Below are 22,304 nucleotides of genomic sequence, written 5' to 3'. Positions count from 1 at the left end.
ACGAAACACCACTACACCGATATTGAAAATTGCTTAAAAATAATTGAAATCGTAAACAATAAAGTCATAAATCATATCAAAACGCTATTGTACTTGTTGTAAATGTGTGTTCTGCCACAAATTATTTGTATAGAGGCATATGTTCCAAGTTTCAACAAACATGTAAAACACTTGTTTTGAATAATAAGATAACGTTAAGAAACATGAGAGTACTCTTCAAAATACTTAGAAGTTATCACAAATCTTCAGTTGGATTGGATGACATCACTCCTCTTGAGTTTTGTATTATCTTGGTTGTGTGAAACTTTCCTTGCTAACTGCTAACCATAACTTTGATGACATCACACAACTTTCAATTCTTGCATGCATTAGCATTTATTTGTTTGAGATATCTTTGATGTATGCCAGGGGTCACGAAATGACGGACCGCGGTCCGGATGCGGACCGCCGACCTATATAATTTTAATACATATTTAATAAACTCAAGTAGAAACGGACCGCGATGGTCACATTATTTAAAAAAATCGGACCCCTGAAGAAACTAATTGGTGACCCCTGATGTATGCTATTGTACATGACAATAGCCAAATATAGATCAAAAGATGCTTCTTTTAACTTCAAACCAAAATTATTAAATCTTTAAATCAAAGGTATCAACTAACGTCTACTTAGGTTATTATTTATTTCTTGTGTTAATGTTTTTTTAACATGCATATGTTGGGCCTCTTCCTTGCAGAACTGAACCATGCTGGAACAGTAAGAGGCTATAATAATGATAGGGTTGGTTGACCTTAAATGTTGTATTGAACATGATTTTCAACATTTAAAATGGTAAAATACCAACCTACAGTTGTGTGTAATAATTAATAAATATAATAGTCAGTCAATAAGAAAATTAAAATTAAGGAAAAAAACTATAGTTTTAGATCAATTATACTGATAGATCATTATTTGATCATGTAATATAGGCTGGCTTAAGAAGCTTTGATTACTCTCTTTTAAATACCTAAAGATACAGACTATAGTGATATAGCATGTCATTTTAATGGCTGGATACATATTCAGTGTCACTGACTGATTGCTTATTTAGGTTGGAGAACAAACATTATAATTTATAATCATCTGTTGTATAATAGAATGTAATTCTTTGACCTCATAATTATCTGCTGTGGGTGTTTATACTTCATTTTATGACAAACCAAAACATAATGCTGAAACAGTAATTTTCTGCTTGATTTAATTTATGGTCTTAACAGTTAATGATTGCTAATGCGTGTAATTTATTTAATAACATTTTTATGTATGTATGTATGTATGTAACGTTTATTTCAGACAAACAGTCCATATACATAAAAATTACAAAAAGAATTAAAAATAAATAATAAATCACAAATTCATTAAATTAAATTAACTTAACACTTAAGTCATAATAAAATTAAATTACAACAATATCATTAATGCCATCATAATCATAATCATTAATTAATCATGTTAATTTTTACAACATTTTGAAAACACTAAAACTTATAAATAAAACATTTGCCCTAAGTCGTAGTCCGTAGGTAGGGTGCCAAGAAGGCTGGCCGCATTGCCCCGCTGGATTACATGATCGCTTAGATAAAATTATGTTCTGCTGTTTGGAGCTTTTAGCATATACCTACCAGCAACCATTAAAGCTAGCAAACAACAATGTTTGTTACTTCCATGTTATCCATGTTAATGACTTTACATACAGATTACAGAGTGATATTATTGTTTGTCCCAAACAGTTTAAAATGGTGTGGATGGTCTAAATAGCGTAATGGTATGCTAATGAATTAATGATACTTCCTGTCTCGCACAGTTAGGGGTCATCCATTAATTACATCACTGGTTTAGGGGTGGGGGGGGGGCAAAAAAATGACAAGGGGGGAGTCACAAACTTTGTGACATTAACTTATTTTTTTCGCTGTACAGTTAAAAAATAACAAATTATTGGAACGATAAACATTACCACCAAGCCATTAAGCGATTCTTTTGCTCGTTTGCCTCCTACATCATAAAAAAATCTCCTTGTAATGTTTTCCTCATTCATATTGTTATCGCCTAATTACGACTTCAACTATCTCAAGTGGAATCGGGTCTCAAAAATGACCTATAGGTATGTTATTAATGTCATAATTCCTATCTACGTATATAATAGTGTAATGAGGAAGTTTTTGTATTTTATCTCATGCTTAAATGCCTAAGTAATTGTAGATACCTACATGTAGGCAGGCACCTACTCAAAATGAATTATTATGTCTTGTTAGTTTTTCAAGAAGGACCTATATTAAGAGCCCATCAACGTGCATGGATTCGTCGAACTATAGGACCTCAAAACAAAAACGGCCGTTTTAACTGGTTTACCCTTGAATTGCCGACAGACATTTCATTGAATATTATTTCGAAGACACGGTTTCAAGTATTTTCATTTCATCGACAAGTTATTGCGTCGAAGAATCGATACTAGTAAATTTAAATCGGAGACTTTTAATTGGTACTTGAGTTATTTTGCATATAGTTTATATCGTGGTATTTCTTTACGGGTTTGCTTATTTCATTTTGGATTGTATTTAATAAAATTTATTACGCGTAAAATTATTTCAATCTGTAATATTTCGTTATCGAAACTAAAAGCAGTCACGTCAGTCAGCTCACTCTGTGCGATTATAGGTATGTGGGTAGTTTAAGATATAAAATTGTTTTTCTGGACATACATAATTTTGAGAAAGCGGCAATTTTAAGTTTGCGCTCTAATTTTGAAGATATAATTTTACAAGGCTGCCATTTTCATTTTGGGTAAATTATAAATAGGTTGATAACAATAATTTAAGCCGTTCATTTATGTGCAGGGTCGCAGTTCTAACCTAACCTAAACCTACTTTGAAAGCCGTTCGTTTCTGTGTGGGGTCGCAGTTCTAACCTAACCTAAACCTACTTTGATAGCCGTTCGTTTCTGTGTGGGGTCGCAGTTCTAACCTAACCTAAACCTACTTTGATAGCCGTTCGTTTCTGTGTGGGGTCGCAGTTCTAACCTAACCTAAACCTACTTTGAAAGCCGTTTGTTTCTGTGTGGGGTTGCAGTTCTAACCTAACCTAAACCTACTTTGAAAGCCTTTCGTTTGTGTGGGGTCGCAATTCTAACCTAAACCTACTTTAAAAGCCGTTCGTTTCTGTGTGGGGTCGCAGTTTTAACCTAACCTAAACCTACTTTGAAAGCCATTCGTTTCTGTGTGGGCTCGCAATTCTAACCTAACATAAACCTACTTTAAAAGCCATTCGTTTCTGTGTGGGGTCGCAGTTCTAATAAACCTAACCTAAACCTACTTTGAAAGCCGTTCGTTTCTGTGTGGGGTCGCAATTCTAACCTAACCTAAACCTACTTTAAAAGCCGTTCGTTTCTGTGTGGGGTCGCAGTTCTAACCTAACCTAAACCTACTTTGAAAGCCGTTCGTTTCTGTGTGGTGTCGCACTTCTAACCTAACCTAAACCGACTTTGATAGCCGTTCGTTTCGGTGTGGGGTCGCAGTTCTAACCTAACCTAAATCTAAAATTCTTACAACAGAAAAATGTATAAATGTGTAGTACGACATATAAAAATGTATTAAAGTAATACGTCGAACAAATGAATTGCAATGTTTAGTAGTTGTGCCAATTAAAATAATTTTTGAAACGAATTAGCGATCAAGTAATATTCGTAGAATAGTATTTCTACGTAGTAAGAAAAATTTAAATAAATAGTATATGAAACAAAATAACGCCAAACAATATTACTAGTACTAACGTTTCGATGAATCGTTGTCGATGAAATAATATTCGATGAAAAGTTTGTCGACAAAACAAGGGTACACCGTTTTAACTTTGGACGCATAGATTGACGAATCCAGCAACATAAAAACTAGTTTGATGTATTCAAAAGGTACTGAAATACACAATACAGTACGTAGCGGCCCCCTTTTTTAAATACCTGTCGCTAAATTTAAATAATCACGATTAATTAGCAGTGGCGCTAGTGTGCACGTTGATGGGCTCTTAAAGCACATAATTTACATTATTTTGCATTCAATGGAGTTCAAAGTTAATCAGTGATACATAGTCTAAAATCAAGGTAATTAGTAATTACCATTTTGTAACCATAAATAAGTATAATTTGTGTTAATTTACACAATTTGGATTGTTTACTCTTACTAATATAAGGTTCAAAGTCGTTTGGCTCAATTGTTGTTTCTTAAATAATTATTTCGGCAAACAAATAATGCTAATGGTTATCATTGAATTGACAGCAAAATGTCCTTCCTACTTAATTAGTGCTTAATTACAAGTTATTTATATAACAGTGTCAAATTACATTGTTGGTTGGGTAGTAGTTAGTTAATTACTTTATTTTTATCCATAAACTTGTTATATTAAGACTGGCAAATAGTTTAAAACGTATCTTTACTGTATTCGTTTTAATAGGTTGAGAAACTAACTTCTAATTCTTGGTCCAATGTCATTGGGTCATTTCATACAAAGTATAAATCTATTTTTCAATCAGTAGATTTAAAAAGAAAGTAAATGTTTTCCCGCCAAACATTGTCTATGGAAATATAGTTTTAAAATGTATGTATGTAGGTACATTAAAGAGCCTGTTATGTAAAGGAACAAGTCTTAAAATCCACACTACTGGTCTAATGCCCATTCGTTATTAAACGATTTTTTTTAGTCACGTGTTTTTTTTTTGGCAGTTCGTTTCTTTGTTATTTTATAGGTAGTCTAGTAACTATTTTAAAATCCGATTTCGTACAGAGCTATATGGACTAGAAGTGGCGGAGAAGCTAAAGAGAATACAGACAGAAAAGTAATGCTAGGCATTTTATCCCTCTATGTAGAAATTGTGGGGCAGCTGACATTATCAAGTATAAATAACTGTGACGTCACGGCGAGTGGAAATCGCGTGGGGTGACTATATTGCCCAGAATAGACCTTGAGACATAGAAACACCTCGGACCTTTATAATAACGCTTTAATGTCAGCGTTAAATAGACTTACAGTTTCTTGGCAACAATAAATGTGCTATTTTTATTGAAAATATCTGTGGGAGACCGAGCTTTGCTCGGAAAACATATAAAAACTCAAAGATGCGCGTTTTCCCAGATAAGACCTAGCTAGATCGATTATTCACCCTCGAAAACCCCCATATAGCAATTTTCATCGAAATCGTTAGAGCCGTTTCCGAGCAGTTTATATATAATATGTACATATAAATAAATAAATTTGTATACAAGAATTGCTCGTTTAAAGGTATAAGATAAGATAAGGTAGCAATGCCGGCGTGCAGTACGTAGTTACGTTTTTGAACTCTTTTTGTGACATTACTAGGCGAAAGGTACCACTTTCCTTGGTGTCAATAATGGCAAATCGAATTATTTAATGGCAGGAATTCCGCAGGATATTCCACAACAGTCGGATCAATAATTTAAAGCAATAGGTATATATTTTAAGTTTCAACTGACCTCTTCCACAGTCTACACACTACTCACTACACAGTGGTATTTTCACACTTTGTGTTTTCAAAATATGTGCAGAGTTAGCTTAAATGGGCTCTAAGTATTGTAGCTCAAAGGCGCCAAGCGTTGGTCGCGCATACTGCCTATTATAGGACCAATCAAATCTTTTTATTAAGTCGACAATAGGTACTTACATCGATTGTGGTCATTGTACTCCAATGTTGCACAATGAGAACCGACTATGGCTGCGACCAGAAGACGATTTATTGGAACATAGCGACCCGCCCCGGCTTTCAACCAATTCTCAAAAAACTTTAACGAATTATATACCTAAACCTTCCTCAAGAATCACTCTATTCATTGGTGAAAACCGCATAAAAATCCGTTCAAAACTTTTTGAGTTTATCGCGAACATACATATACAGACGCGGCGGTGGAGTTTGTTTTATAAGGTGTAGTGATTGAAGTTTTTTTTTTTACGAAAAGCAGAATATTATAATGCCTATACCTATCGTAACTTAGCAGGTATTAAAGTTTTCCTTCCGCTTTGTTTACTCTAATTTTATAAATTTTAATTTCTGAGTAATGGTCATGATAACAAGCAATTGATGGGTGATTAACATACAATTGTTAATCGCCTTAATAGCTCAATCACAGTAATGCTTTTGGCTACGAGGCACAGACACATAAAGATATCTAATCTAGATTAGGTATGCTTTGCTTGTTGTTGTTTTGCTTTTATTTGACTTTGCTTTTATTATGATTCAAAGTCTAATATAAAAAATATACGCATATGTATATTGAAACACCTCAGATAACAAAAAAAGTATAGGTAAGCAACGTTACATATAAGTAGAGGTTGAACAACATACACTCATCATATTATTTTATATATTATTATGTAAAACTTTAATAAATAAAATAAATACAAGGCGATCTCTTCCAAATTCCACTTTCTACCTTTGGGTAGAGATACTAGAGAAGAGATAACAAAAAAAACTAAAGTAAACTTATATTAATTTTATCATAATTATAATATATTTCACTTTGGCTTATTCGAATCATGCTCGAAACGTACATTTTTAACGAAAATATTCTAAAAGGCCCTTTTACTTATAGATATATTAAACCGACTAAATTCACGAGTATTTTAGGGGCTTACCTTCTATTATCCTAAGTCGGACCTTACTTATCTTATTATTGGAGATTTACGTAATTCGATCACGATATTTTGTGCCCAATCTTTGCTACCTACGTAATTCCTTTGTCCTTCGAGTTTAAAAATACTTTTGGTCAAAACAAAAATAGATAGATAGGGGCCACCTAAACTCTGAGACTAACGTCTCGAAGTTAAGCTAATATTAAACAGATCGAGCATGACAAGGGCTAAAGGAAAGACCTAAGAAAGGTGGAATCGAAATCGTGCCTACAGCCAGTCAAGATTGCGCACAGTTAGGCAAAACCGGCTGAATAGGGAGGATTCCTGCACCCGATTTGGGGTCATTACATTTTGAAATTATTGTTTACACTTTTATTTTAATTCTGTCATTTGTAGAGGCTTTTTATTTTAATTTAATTTATCGCTCATGAGTGTCATGAGTATGACACGTAATATGTAGCATAATGTCGGGTGCCGATCTCGTCGCATAATAATTGATTGTCCTAATGTAATGCTACGCATAAAATTCTTTTCGCATAATTTTTCTCCAGCTGAAACAAAGAGTATTTTCGAAAATATTTTGCATAGGTTGTGTAGAATAGGGTAGGTTAGGTTAGGTTTGTTTTATAATTTTTCAGAAATTTTATTAGTTTCAGCACAATAACAATTATGCGAAATGAGTTTTATGCGTAACATTACATTAGGACAATCAATTATTATGCGACCCAATATAGACCCCATAATGTCATATTATGGGGTCGAAAAACATGCATTTTGACTATTATGAGACTGGTTTTACTCTACAGGTCAGGTCAGGATTATATTTCCTAACGTTCGGATTCTAAAATCATAATGCCATCTCATGCGGCTTTAAGTGGTCAATTGGTCATTTGTTGAACTAATGGCATTACATAAGGTCGTCTTTTTACTGTTCGCCCCAAAACACGCCACAACATTTTCCGCTGCCGCGCCCCAATCGAAAGTGTGTTTGCATTCAGAATGCTAATAGATTTCTAGTTTCCGAACATTCGTCGTGTCAACATGTGAAAGTAATGTCAAGGATTCGTCCAATTCCGTCTTACCAAATAGAGAGCATGTTTGTTCTGACAGGGTAAATTGTACCAAATCGTTTGTCATCGTAACTCGTAAAATGTTGTTTTTATCAATAGTTTTATAATTTTCTTACTCAACTTGTTTAGTTCATTCATCGTGTTGTGTGCAACACTTCCTTTAAAACTTTTAATGCTATCAAGCGACCCATTTCCAATACAAATGAACCCACCTAGAGGGTTTTTGGCAGTAGGTAAATGTGTTAAATGTTGGTCTCTGTATTTCGCCCTATGTTGCTTTGCTTAGCACGTCACGTTGTATGAGAGGCTATACCTTTTCTATATATTATAATGTTGTCAATTAGGAGAAGAAGCTCCAATCAATATCAATAGGGGATCAAACTCCGGACTGGTCATCGCTACGCTCTACATTAAGTATGTTTTGTTATTCACCGGGTATTATTCACCAGAAAACGTAAATAGAGCAGTCTCTTGCTCACTTCATGCGAGTCTCTGTTGTCAACTGATGCTTTAAAAACATTAATTGTAATGAAATGAAAATATAACGTCTGTGTTGATACAACTGCTTTGTGTGCAATCTTTAACGATCCGTGTTCTCGAATTGTTTTGTACCTATGAATTATTTTATCGGAGTCTGATTGCGTTGCTGCCTCATCGGTTGATCTGCCAGTCACATAGAGATCAAATTTGTCATTTATAATCATTTGTCCCTGTTATTTTGACAGTTGTGTTTGTTAGGAAGAGACTAAAATTAACAGAGGTTGGGCAAGTTTTATGAATAAATAAGGGAATAAATCCTAAAAAACAACGCTGTGATAGAAAACTCGGTACCTATACATATAAATGTTTAAGCATTTCACTACGGGTGATCTAATCATAGTCGTATCATAGAAATCGTCCGTATATTTAAATCGGGGGTCTCCAAACCCCGGCCCGCAGGCCAAATCCGGCCCGCGACGCGTTCCAATCCGGCCCGCGGGGTTCAGCATTCATTGAGAGTAGAACTGTTCCTAACAGCAGCAACCAGACACCCTCCCTCGTCGCAAAAACCGACGGTGGCCCGCGCGAAAGTTTCTGAGGCGCAATATGGCCCTCAGTTAAAAAAGTTTGGAGACCCCTGATTTAGATCATTATCTTGCCGTGTCGTCGCTTCGTGGATTAGCCAGATAGCCAGCATGCAGTCATGTTCGTGTGCTTGTTTGCTACCTATCATAAATTCATAATCCCTCAGCCTAGAAAGGCCTCCACCACCACGCGACACTTATCAATGCATTACTGCTTATCTTTTGTAGGTACATCTATGTTATCTGTTTACTGTTGTTGTGTTTGTGTGTAAGTGTATGTGTTCTATTTGGTACCTATCTATATGTGGCACCGTCGCCCACACTGTTAACTGTACATGGACCTTATGCCTTGTTTAATAAGGTCCACTAGCGTGGGGACTGTAGCCCAAGCCCTCTCGCGCATGAGAGGAGGCCTGTGCTCAACAGTGGGACGTTTATAGGCTGAATTATTATATAATATAATAAGGTTCAGCGATGTACAGTTAGGAGTGTTGCTGTTTGTACACGGTACACGTACGTTATTAAAAGCGGTGAAGTTAAATCGTTGCGTCTCAATTATCAACAATTTCAACCTTTATATTATGAAAATAAGGTCATGTACTCATATTTTTAGTACATTGATAGCAACGAATTACCCTTACCGATGAAAATTCCCAATAAACAGTAGGTATAGTGTTTACCTTATGTACAGTCACCATCAAGGGTATATCAGAGGTGCCAAGGATCACAAAAATATCTAAATATCACGAGGAAACGCCTTAACAATAGAGGAGTGTCCATATAGTTATGAGCAACTCGGTCGTGTGTAAATGAAGAGACACATTTAAGCTAATTTGTACAGACTTGAACAGAACAAAGCGAGAGAGTGTAATAAAATAATAATCTTCATATTCTCATAGAAATTTGATATTAATGATGTTACTTTGTTTGTCATTGCGAATGCCAGACAGAGTTAGCTTGGTCCGATTATTTGTTTGTGCGGACATTTTTGTATTGCAGTCCGCCTCCAAAGAAATCCAAACATCAAACAATTTTACCAGATCAATATCACCGTCCAGTATCAACTAAACTCGGAATTTAATACCAAACACGCGACTGTGTCGCTATCAAACAACACTCAACCTTAATTTTACAATTTAAGGTGCATTTTGCAATAGCGCGCGTTGCATGCCGGTTTGCCTTCACCTAAAAATGCTAATAACCACTCATGGATAGCGGTATCGGTAAGTTAACGGTGAAGGATTGGTAATGTTTAGTATAGGAATGGCAGTTGGTAAACAATTCGTCACTTTACTATTTATTTGTAGTCAAACTTTCCAAAAAAATGCTCATAATTGCATGTTTGATCATAGCGTTTTTTGTAACTTTTGCCATCGATTGAGTTTCTAAAATTCTATGTAACAAAGTAAACTAGTGGGTCTATGAGCCGGAGACCTCATGGCTCCGCCATTTTGAAAACACAGCTACTAAACTGAATCGACAAAAAAAAAATCATCAATAAACAAATTCGGCAATCGTTTTCATTCGATTTCAAATTTAGTAATAAAATAAAGACGTAGGACAATCTTACACATATCAAAACAGCAACGCCTGACTTGACCATTGGTAGATCTTATCTCGTTGCAATAAGAGTTTCTATCGAATGCTATCGATCAAGTGTGTTGACGTTGATACTTGCAGATCTTAAAATACCACGTTGTCATGACAATGGTAAATTTCAGAGGTCAGTAGTAGTCAGTATACACAATCGCAACGCAAGGTTAAGAGTGCTACATTTAGACTGTCCGGGAAGTTGTAAGTAGAGACCTTACCTTGGTTTCAAGACGCTTTCTCTAATGTCTAAAGAGTCATTTCAGAGTTCAGCATAGGTACATAATCACATTAATCACAACGCAAGGATGAAAGTACCAAATAAAGCCCTTCCGGGAACCTTCAACGACCTTACCTTGGCTTCTAAACGCTTTTTCTAATTTCTATTGAGTTATTGTACAGTCACCTGCAATATTATGTTACTCTTTGAAGGCCGCCAAAATATCTGACACGATCTTATTTGTAGAGCCGTAAGAGCGTGTCACATATTTTTGCGGCCTTCGAAGAGTAACATACTTGCAGGTGACTGTACAGTAGTAGCTTCCCACTTATCACATGTTGTCAAGGCTTGTTCAGATATTTTTGACCACCTTGGCCGCTCCGATATATCCGATAGCGAATGCAGTATGAGCCTTTATCGTAGTGACATTCCTAAAGATGAGATAGATTAGGAACGACAAGTATTTTTAGTTATGTACGTCCAATCCAGATATCTACCGCTACCGCGAACTATTTCGCCTATTTGCCTCTTTATCGCTCGAATATTAGACCGGGAGATAGTGGCACATTTTACTGGGTCATTTGTACCAGTATGGCGGTTCGTCAGGGGTCTAAGCATGTAATGAAGGAAAGAAAATGCTATGACCATAGCGCTGGTACCGGCGGCCCAATCGCGGGGCGTTAGTCGAACGTGTCGGATAAAATACGAGTGTCGAACGATTTGTACCACAAAAATCCTCGTATTATTCGATAGTCCATAAAAAAGAAGTAGGCGGTAGCGTAATGCCATACTTCTCCGGTGTGACTTACAGCCCGCCATACTGAGGCGAACACGTTAATTAAAAAAAAAACAATTCAACCATTTGTACCAAGCTAATTTTTGCACAGGTGATCATCGTCGAGCAGCCATTCATGGACATCACCATGCCATACTTTTCGGATGGTTCCAAATGCCCGCCATACCGCCGCAAGGAAGTTATTTTTTTTTTTTTGCTAAACGATTCATAGCATTTTCTTTCCTTCATTACATGCTTAGACCCCTGACGAACCGCCATACTGGTACAAATGACCCAGTAAAATGTGTCACTATCTCCCGGTCTATATGCAAGAGTGATAGAAAGGCAGGTAAGGAAATTTCAGGTAAGGAAAAAGAAAAAAAAAATTAAGAAAATTCAATTTTCGATGAGAACGTACTACTATGTATTTTATTTTAATCGTAATTTCGTTATCTGCCTCTGTCACTCTATCGCTCGAATATGCAAGGGTGTGATGTTAGAGAATTTCGGTTTTCGCAAGAGACAGTCTGGACACTCATTGAGCACTGCCTTGGAAATCACAGAGGTTAAGTAGAACAAAATAAAATGTATCTTATGGATGCTTCTAAGCCTAAATTTATTGCCAGAACTAGTGTTTCGCTGTATATAAAACTTAGGTCCCAGCCACAGCGCGTTTTTGTGAGGCTCGAAGTCATGTTAATGATGAATGTTATAACGAGGTTATAACGGACGATGTAACGGTACTCCTTTCAGGCCCCTCGCCCACTGCTGGCGTTTTTGTCAGGCTTTTTACATGTCATTTGCGAATCCGATCGTGATGATGTACCATCACGCTCCGCGATTGTTGCGCCATTTAGGGTCCTAGCTAAATTGGTTGGTCAATACTTACGCTATAGAATTTCCAATTTAGCAAGAACCCTAAATGGTATAACAATCCCGTGTGGTGACTGTACATAATGTATGTAGGTAGTATCGAACATCTACAGAAGCTTCATAACTTAGGCCGGTACAGACGGACTGCAACCCGACTGCAACTTGTATGGAAACTGCACGCGACGTTGCGGTTGAGGTGCACTCGGCGTGCAGTTCCCATACAAATTGCAGTTGGGTTGCAGTCCGTCTGTATCGGCCCTAAGTCTTCACGGAGGTGACTCATATAGCTAGTTTTTGACAGAATATCTCATAGTTATGTATGTATATAAAGAGAGGTAATTAAGGTACAAAAGTTCTCCTACAGGAGTTGGTAGTGAGGTAGTGACCCTGCCTACGAAAGGAGGTCCCGGTTTCGAATCTTGGTAAGGGTATTTATTTGTGAGTTATCACAAATATTTGTTCCTGAGCTATGAATGTTTTCAATGTATCATCATTGGCCTTTGCGTCTATTCCAGACGATATATGGTGTAACATACATTACACCGCCTGGGACGGAATTAAGAAAACGCAGGGATGCAGGGATTTCAATGTATATAATATTTATTTATGCATTTATATTACTATATTTATCGTTATCTAGTCATAACAAGCCTTATTGAGCTCTCTGTGTACGATTTGTGTAAGATTGTCCTTATAATATTATATTTATTTTATTTATCAACTAGTTTCGTGCATATCGTTGTGTGCATAATGAATGAATATAAAATTTACATTTTGTGTCTTGTAAGCAGTTATGTTATGATCGATTATACAATATCTCACAGTAATGTGTATTCTTGACCCGAATCCCACTTGTATTTTGTATAAATAATGTGTTGTATTTTAGAGGTTATAGCCGCAATGTACAAATACAGTCCTGGTTATTTTTAATCTACTTAGTTCAAAACTCTCTTGATGTTTGGTTCAAAACGTGTTTTTGTATTAAATGATTAATTATAAAGTACTAGCTCATAAATCATCCGGGTTCTATCCGAACGTTTTTCAAAATCTCACCTTCGGCATCCTTGTGGCAGTTATGGCAAATTGGCAATGGACTTGAGGTCACATTAAGGGTCTCCCCAGATATATCGGCGCTCATTCGGCAAAATCCGATAGGAAAAAGCTTTATGCCCGCGCAATAAGAGCGAAAAAGCCGTCGACGCGTCGGCAGGCGCCGGCCGATGCGAGCCGACCCGAACGACGACTTTTTCGCTCTTATTTAGCAGACATAAAGCTTATTCCTGTCGGATTTTGCCGATTCCGCGTCGACATATGGGTGGGGGGGAACCGTTACACTGCCTCAGCGTCCACCTTCCCTTGTTATAAAATAGACTGGGTGTAATTTTGTAGGTTATACAATAGGTAATAGGTAACGCGATTCTACTTATTACTGTGAAAAACTTTTATTATAAGAGCAACCCCGAAATTTAATGGACGCCAATATTTTTTTTGTGATTTCAGAGTTACTGCTATCTATAGTAAAAATTGATCATAGTACAATCGCATACATATATCTTGTATCATATAAAAATGACACCGTAAACCATAGATAGGCCAGGCGAAAGTTCAACGGCCTAATCGTGTTACACGCGCGTGATTCATCAAGCCGTGTTTTCGAGCGGTTCGTAAACAAGGTGAGCAATCCACGTAGGTACCTAACCAAAACATTTCTCAGCAAATGTCACCGTTATTGGTAGGAAATGAAAGTGTTTAGATCCGTCTAGGCTAACTTTACACCGTCTTTGCAACGGCAAAGTGTGCCCTGTATAAACGTCATATTTTCATATGATTTGTTTGACGATTGTGGTGTGGTGGCATTTTCACACTGTCGTTTGCCAAGTCGGTGCATAGTTAGCTTGGTCTGACTGTAGAACTGAACCGTTTAGCACTTTGAGGCTGACTTTCCACTGAGGGGGAGTTGAGAGTTATTTTGACATGGCGGGTTTAGGAAAAAGACATAATGGTATACGTGTAACCTTATAAGATAGGTATTGGGATTGTGGAACTACCGATACGAATATGATAATATTGATAATGATGATATAATAGATGTGAGTCATTGGCAAGTATTAGATATAATAAGCACTTATATCTGATACGTTCTAATTATTTGACAAATACACTTAGAAGCAAAAAATCGTTAGCGATGATCTGTACGGAATACGGATATGATGGTCGTTCTTGTCTACGTGATAGACAACGTAATAAAACAGTGTACGTCACTTTTCAATCACGCTCTTTTTAAAAGTGACGGATATTATGTCACGTGGGTAAAGCCATCCATAATATGCCTGCTGATAGTGATAGAATTGTTCCCTAAAATTTTTTCGATCTATCATTCATCTGGTACCTAAGTGTACCTTATAACTAAATGAGAAAACGTGAGGTGACATATTTCGTTCTTGAAAAATAATGACATTTCGTAAACGCATGACAAATTGATCAAAATTCGGTGTTTTGTAGGAACTAATGACTAACTTTCATTTCTGGACTTTGTGTTGCTTAAGTAGGTACAGTTATTTAGTTACATTGTGCATTGCATTTGATCCTAACAAAAACAGGATCGTTAAAATGTACAAGGGCCGACTCCACGTCCCACCTCGTATGTTATCCAGATATCGTTGCTTAGGGTGAATTTGCTTACACGTTTATTATTAGCGTAAAATACTAAGACGCATTTTCGGAGCTGTGATGGAGGATGAGATATGGCGAACGCGTTATAACCACGAGCTATATACCAAATGTATAATGAGCCTAACGTCATTAAGACCATAAAGATCGGACGCCTGCGATGGACAGGGCACGTGATACGAATGGACGAGGCCAGAGTACCCAAGCGTCTTCTAGAAGGCCGACCGGAGGGCCGCAGAGGTAAAGGCAGGCCCAAGCTCAGATGGTTGGATGGCGTATACCAGGACATCAGGATCTTAGGAGTGAAAAGTTGGAGAAGGAAGGCCACAAACAGATCGGACTGGAGAGACTTGCTTGACCAGGCTAAGGCCCACCCGCGGCTGTAATGCCTCAGATGATGATGTTTATTATTAGATTAGGAATAATAAGTTTTTGGCAAAAATGTCATTTTTGGTACAAGCTTTTATCGCTGACTGTACTTTTCTTACGACAGACAACTAATACTCATCGTGACATTTCTAAAAACCCCTTCTAAAAACACAATTAGGTTGCGTTGTTTCATCACAGAGTTCCTATGGTCACCTCCTGTCTCCATCATCAGATCAGCTCGATGGTACCATAATATTGCATTGTCATCCGATTTATACAAGCATGCGAAATTTCAGCTCAATCGGAAACCGGGAAGTGGATCAAATTTAACTTGCAAGATTTGATTACAGACAGACAACGGTCAGGTGAAACTAAATAAAAGCTTGTAACAAGTTTTTGACAAAAATGAAATTTTTGGTACAAGCTTTTATCGCTGACTGTACTTTTCTTTCCACATGCAACTAATACTCATCGAGACAATTCTAAAAACCCCAAACACACTTAGGTTTCGTTGTTTTATCACATAGTTCCTATGGCCACCTCCGGTCTCCATCATCAGATCAGCTCGATGACACCATAATATTGCATTGTCACCCGACTTACTTATGTTATGCAAAATTTCAGCTCAATCGGAAACCGGGAAGTGGATCAAATTTAACTCGCAAGATTTGATTACAGACAGACAACGGTCAGGTGAAACTAAATAAAAGCTTGTAAAAAGGGAAAAACATTAGATAGGTAACTAACTATCTATCTATCTAATCACTTAGGTACTACAATAATTTTAACATCACCAAACAGTGAAGCCCTGAAGCCTCTAGATCACTACCATGTGATAATAGCCGAATTGTTTGTAAGTTAGTCCAAGCATAGTCAGCGCTTACATCCGGAGATTCGGGTTGCGCTGGAAACGTCAGCCGCCGGTGACAGGATACACGTGTTAGCTGCAAACATATTTATGCTGCAAATGCTGCAATATATTCGTGCAGAGCGTTGCATTACGGCTCGAATATCTGTCCTAGTTTTGGAAAGCTAGGCCAGCGACTGCCAACAAGATACATATTAGCTATCGAGATAATTATCTTGTTTTCTTCTATATATTTGTGGATGAATTGGATCAATTATTTCTAGTTGGTTTTTTGTCCCGTCAGCCAGGAGACAGACACAATTTGTTAGAAGAATTGTTATACCACGGTTTACTAATATATGCTTGGTAGGTGACCCATTACGGAAAGGGCCTAAAACTACCTACCACAAAGATGCACGTTTGATTCATATATTCATATTATAAATATAAATGCCATAAAATCATTAAGGAGTGATCCCAAGTTTAGTGTGTTAATTTTCGCCACGCTCCTGAGAATACTAAACCCAGAACGAAATCCAACTCGTGTCTCATCTCTGTCTGGATTCTCATGTCCGTGTCTGTCTCTACAATATTCAGAAAAATTCAAAATCAATCCAAGAATAGACATGACAGTTGTATCATATTTTAGCGCCGAACTCTCGTTTTCGCTGCGACCGGTCTGCGCGCGAGTTGATACGAACCTGCTTTCGCTTTTCAAGGTGAATTTCTCCTGGCGTTGAGGAAAATGTATCTGTGTGCTTGTTACAGCTGTCTGTGAATTAGATTGACATATTACTAGCATCAAGACACGAAAAAGGGCTTATATAAAGTAATAACGCGCGGTTTGCTTCGCCGTAGTCGGGTAAAAAGGACGCCATATGTTGATATTTTAAGTTGTGATGACTTCTGTTCAAGAGGTGCGTGCAATGTCGATAATGATTGTTTAAAACTACCCTATGTCGTTCCCCGGGCCTCAACTATAAAGGGGCCCACTGATTACCAGTCCGCCGGACGATATCGGCCTGTCAGTTAGAAGAAAAATTTGACAGCTCAGAACAACTGACAGGCTGATATCGTCCGGCGAAATGGTAATCTGTACCCTTAGCATACCAATTTTTTTTATTAGGTTCAGCGTTTTAGGGTCTCCCCAGATATATCGACACGCATTCGGCAAAAGCCGATAGGAAAAAGCTTTATGTCCACGCAATAAGAGCGAAAAAGCCGTCGACGCGTCGGCAGGCGCCGGCCGATGCGAGCCGAGCCGAACGACGACTTTTTCGCTCTTATTGCGTGGACATAAAGCTTTTTCCTATCGGCTTTTGCCGAATGCGCGTCGATATATCTGGGGAGACCCTTAAGCGTCAAGAGGTAACACTAACATAGACAAGAGTTACTTTCTCATGTATAAAAGACCAACCCCGAAATCGCGAACAAAAATTTTACCCTCCCATAGAAAATGGACCAGCCAAAATGTATGAAACAGCCAAATTTTTTTTCGCGATTTCGGGGTTGGTCCCATAGTAAAAGTTGCTCAGAATAATCCGAAAACCTCCCTGGCAACGGGAATGCACTTATTTATTGGCCCTGTATATTAGGAACAAGGCGACAACCAGATTTGTAATACAGTATCACTATCTCATACGAATAATTTTTACTGGTAGGTACCTACTACTACCGATGTGCTATCGAAAACATACCATAATTGTGAAATTTTCCACATGGGTTTCGATAATTTCTTATTTTTTGGTTTATTTAAATATTTTAACTTTATTGCACAGTAAAAGTGGTACAGTCGAGGTCAAAGATATGTTTACCCTTTTTGCCTTATTACAAGGGTGCAAAAGTGTAACCATATTTTTGACGTCGACTGTACAAAAGGCTAACTTGATGCCATAAGGCATTTTCTAGATCACAATTTTCCATTTCCTGTATGGAGAAAACCTTTATTTCTTGTAAAATTTACCTGAAATCTCCAAGAACTTTTTGGAAAATATCCACAACTTGGCCAAAGTTGTTGTAATTACTAGTAGGTATACATGCTGTCTGGGAAGGTTGGTACAGGCAGCTTGAGTCGAGCGGGTTTCACTTTCGCTGGCTTACGTAAAGCGACCTTTTATCGACGACTACACACACACATACGAATACATCATACATACTCGTATGTGATGGTTTTAAGAAAAAGAGTGCACAATATGGTACCTTTATACCCTGAAAATTATTACTTACTAGATGTCCCTGTTAGAAAGCAATCTGTCATAGATTGCTTTCTAACATCTTATAAAACAAAGTTTCCACTGCGTCTGTCTGTTTGTATGTTCGCGATAATCTCAAAAACTACTAAACGGATTTTCAGGCGGTTTTCACCTATCAATAGCGTGGTTCTTGAGGAAGGTTTAGGACTTTAGGTGTATAATTTAATTTGTTAACCCTTTTCCAGGCATAGTACGATTTATCGACCAATACGCGCCACTAAGAATTTTAACTTTAGCATTCCGATTTATGATTCAAATTAGGTTGCACTTTCGGGAAATTTGACTTGTTTTCAAATGAATCATCAAAGCTGGATTAATTGGAATATATTTGGATTTTTTCGGGAAAACCTTGTAGATTGGTGCGGCCTGTGGAAAAGGATTAAGGTTTATCCGTGCGAAGCCGGGCGGATCGCCGCTAGTCATATATAATTGGGCAAATACTACACCGATGTCGGCATAACATCTTGTATTTACAAAACGTTTTATCTAAATAATTACTAACGGTACTTACTTGCTCTGAAAGTCAGAATATGTATTAGCAAGTTTACGACGAGTACTTCACTCCGAAACTAAACGTAAAAACAACATAAGTTTACTGCAAATTAAAGATAAGAAGTCTTTGTTATAAAGTCTCTTGTTAGTGTTCTAAAGTACCTCTAGAGCTTTTTGATCACATTTAATTATCTAACTTTGCTGGTACAGACAGCAACAGAAATCGCTAAGTGAGCGAGGTATTGAAAATGATCTCAGCACATATTGTCATGGTAGGTATCAGTGGCGGAGCGTCCATTGAACTCGATTCCAATCGGCTTGTCTGATATTCAGGCTCTTGGGCCATTTTGTTTAAACTTATGAAGAAAAAGCCTTCCTTTTCTTCATCTAGATCAGTGGTGGGCAAAGTACGGCCCGCGGGCCAAGTGCGGCCCGCGAAAGGATTTATCTGGCCCGCCGCCGGTCATTTAAAAAAAATTATAATGTGGCCAGCAATATAATAAAAATGCATTTTTGCTGTAAATCTGGCCCTCCTCTGAAATTCCTTCAAGTTTTGGCCCCTCGTGAAGAAAGTTTGCCCACCACTGATCTAGATTGTCCGTAGCTACGGCTTAGCTATGTAAGTGCCCTTGCACTTAGCTACGGCTTGCCTACGGACAATCTAGACGCGCCGCCACCGGTAGGTATAAGATACCGTAAAACAACTTAACTGTAGTCCAAATCTTCCAGTCCAGTCTTCCCATCTAAGTATCTAAATATAGTCCAAAATTGGCTCGAATATCTTATTTTCGAATCTGTTATTTGAATGACGCAGCTGTGAGGCAAAATAGTTTCATAAGTGTAAGAAAAAACTCGTACAAAACTGAAATTAACATTGTTATTAGGTAGGTACTTTATTTAATTGGACCAAAGTTAACATCATTTTGACTGCTCCAATATGCAAGAGCAATACAGGCCGATGAATAAATTTCGATTTTCTTTTTTCACAGGGCCTTTGCTGCTGACTGTACTATCTTGTTTGTTATTATAAGTTTTGTTTCTCAAAACTTCATTTAATGTTTAATGTTATTTGTTACAGGTAAATAAACAACCAAAACACGCACCGAAAAGGAAGCCTATTGTGTCAATATCGTGGTAATTAGTTATGAAACTAGAAAGTCTATACTGTGTTTATAACTGTGGATGGTATGGATGGAAATCTGTACAAGGATGATTCATATTTTATAACCGAAAATATTACTTTCTACAGCTCACCTTACTCTGCTATCATCCACTTAACGTCGAGTTAGGGACACAACTTGGTATACCCGCCGTACTTTTTCATTCACATTTTTCGTTTATGTTATTTACATAGTTACATACTTAAGCTCGGTTTTTCTAGGATAGCGGTGCCGTCATTTAGCGGCCGTCTCCATACAAAATAATACGACTAAATAAGAATGAGTAATATTTTGTATGGAGACTGTATATAACTGTATAATATCAGCGATTGGCAACCTTTTAGCAGCCAAGGGCCACATAGTAGTTAACGACGTAGAAGCGGGCCGCACTTTGTTAATATATTTTTGTCTTTAGCAGACATTGTCGTTTGGCAATATTACATACAAAATAGCCAGGGAGGGACTGGTGCTGTATATCATAGGCTAAAGTCGGCGAGGAGTTACGAGGTTTTCAACTATAGGTATTATTGAACAAAGTAATAGGAAATCCCGTGTCATTAAAAGAATTTACGAGGTTTTAGATTTTAGCCGACGATATGGTGTATGTACCAACCTACTGGCCATATCGTACTAACTAATTAATGTAATGGCCATTGGACATCTGTCGCGCATTTACGTACTTACTTCAAAGATATGTTAACATTGTTTGCCTTATTACAAAGGGAGTAAGGTTTAAAAGTGTAAACATATCTTTTACGTCTGTACAAACCGTGTCACACTTCAGTGGCCCAGCTTAATCGCAGCTTACCGCGATAAGGGTCACGAATGGTCAGCTTTATGTGTCAGCAAATGTACTTCTCGGGGGTGAATGTTCTGTACAAAACGGGAATTTGCGATGGGTCATTGTGGAAAACACTTTTCTATTCGGCCAGTTTCCAGCAGCACCTTGTGAGTAGGATTTCCTTTTGAGGCACGGAATCCTAAATAAGTTTTTGGCAAAAAATTCATTTTTGGTACAAGCTTTTATCGCCGACTGTACTTTTCTTTCAACAGGCAACTAATACTCATCGAGACAATTTTAAAAACCCCAAACATAATTAGGTTTCGTTGTTTTATCACAGAGTTCCTATGGCCACCTCCGGTCTCCATCATCAGATCAGCTCGATGACACCATAATATTGCATTGTCACCCGACTTACGTATGTATGCAAAATTTCAGCTCAATTGGAAACCGGGAAGTGGATCAAATTTAACTTGCAAGATTTGATTACAGACAGGCAACGGTCAGGTGAAACTAAATAAAAGCTTGTAAAATAGTATTAAACCTAAATATATAACTAGCATACCTCCCACACAAACTATCACATTTCGGGCCACGTGACTGCGTTTTCAACAGATCGCCACAGGCGCTCCTTTCAGCGTGGCCTGATGTCAGTCAGTGTCCCAAATCCATGTCAATGTTTACGCCATTCTAAGACATACGCTTATAGCCATAAGCAACATAATTGCGTGTGGAACAAAAATAATTAGGTCACTCTGGTACTGGTATGTTTATGTCTCTACCATAGCACCTTTCTTGGTGATTATTAAGTTGTCTATAATATTGCAGGGTTAGGTTATCATTAGGTCTAGGATTTTGTTTAGATATTAGAGTAGGCGTTGGAATTTTAAGACAGTTCTTAGCGGGTTATAATCATAATAATTTATTGATAATATAAAATTACATAAAATTTTAAAAATGAATCGTTGAATATTCTGTTACAAAGACATATAATTTACGCAATTACATATTATTTCTGTATTCAATACTTCCAATGTCACTGGACAATCTGGACATTATTCCGATTTTGGTCGCACTTTTGATATTTGACAGGCAATCGTTTACATTGTAGACACGTGGACAGGAGACTTACACAATGATATGACATTCCTTTGGTTCATTGCCACTGACTGCGGATGCTAAATCGTTGTGCATGAATTTACTAAAACAAGCAGTTTTCCTGTTAGTCTCTCTCACTCTAACCTAACGATACATTCGGATGCATCATCAAATCACCGTTTTTGACTTTCGAGAAAAAAAACCTGATTAGGAACACAAAACTCACCATGTGTTTTCCTTTTAGAGTATACAGGAAACCTTTGAAAAGTACTCCGTAAAACGCATGTAAATTGCACTAACATACATTTAAACACATACATATATTGTTTCAAATACATGTCAATCATTTTCTAGAAAAATCTATTTTCTAGGTG

General features: G+C 37.3%; 1 protein-coding gene across 2 annotated transcripts in view; it reads left to right on the top strand.

Moving 5' to 3' along the window:
- Positions 1-22,304, top strand: part of LOC134796284 (amyloid protein-binding protein 2) — a 99,934-nt gene that overhangs the window by 468 nt on the left and 77,162 nt on the right. The gene's annotated exons all lie outside the window — the stretch shown is intronic.

This window comes from Cydia splendana, chromosome 13, assembly GCF_910591565.1.
Source record: "Cydia splendana chromosome 13, ilCydSple1.2, whole genome shotgun sequence".
NCBI lineage: Eukaryota > Metazoa > Arthropoda > Insecta > Lepidoptera > Tortricidae > Cydia > Cydia splendana.
This window is presented reverse-complemented; position numbering and strand designations above follow the sequence as displayed.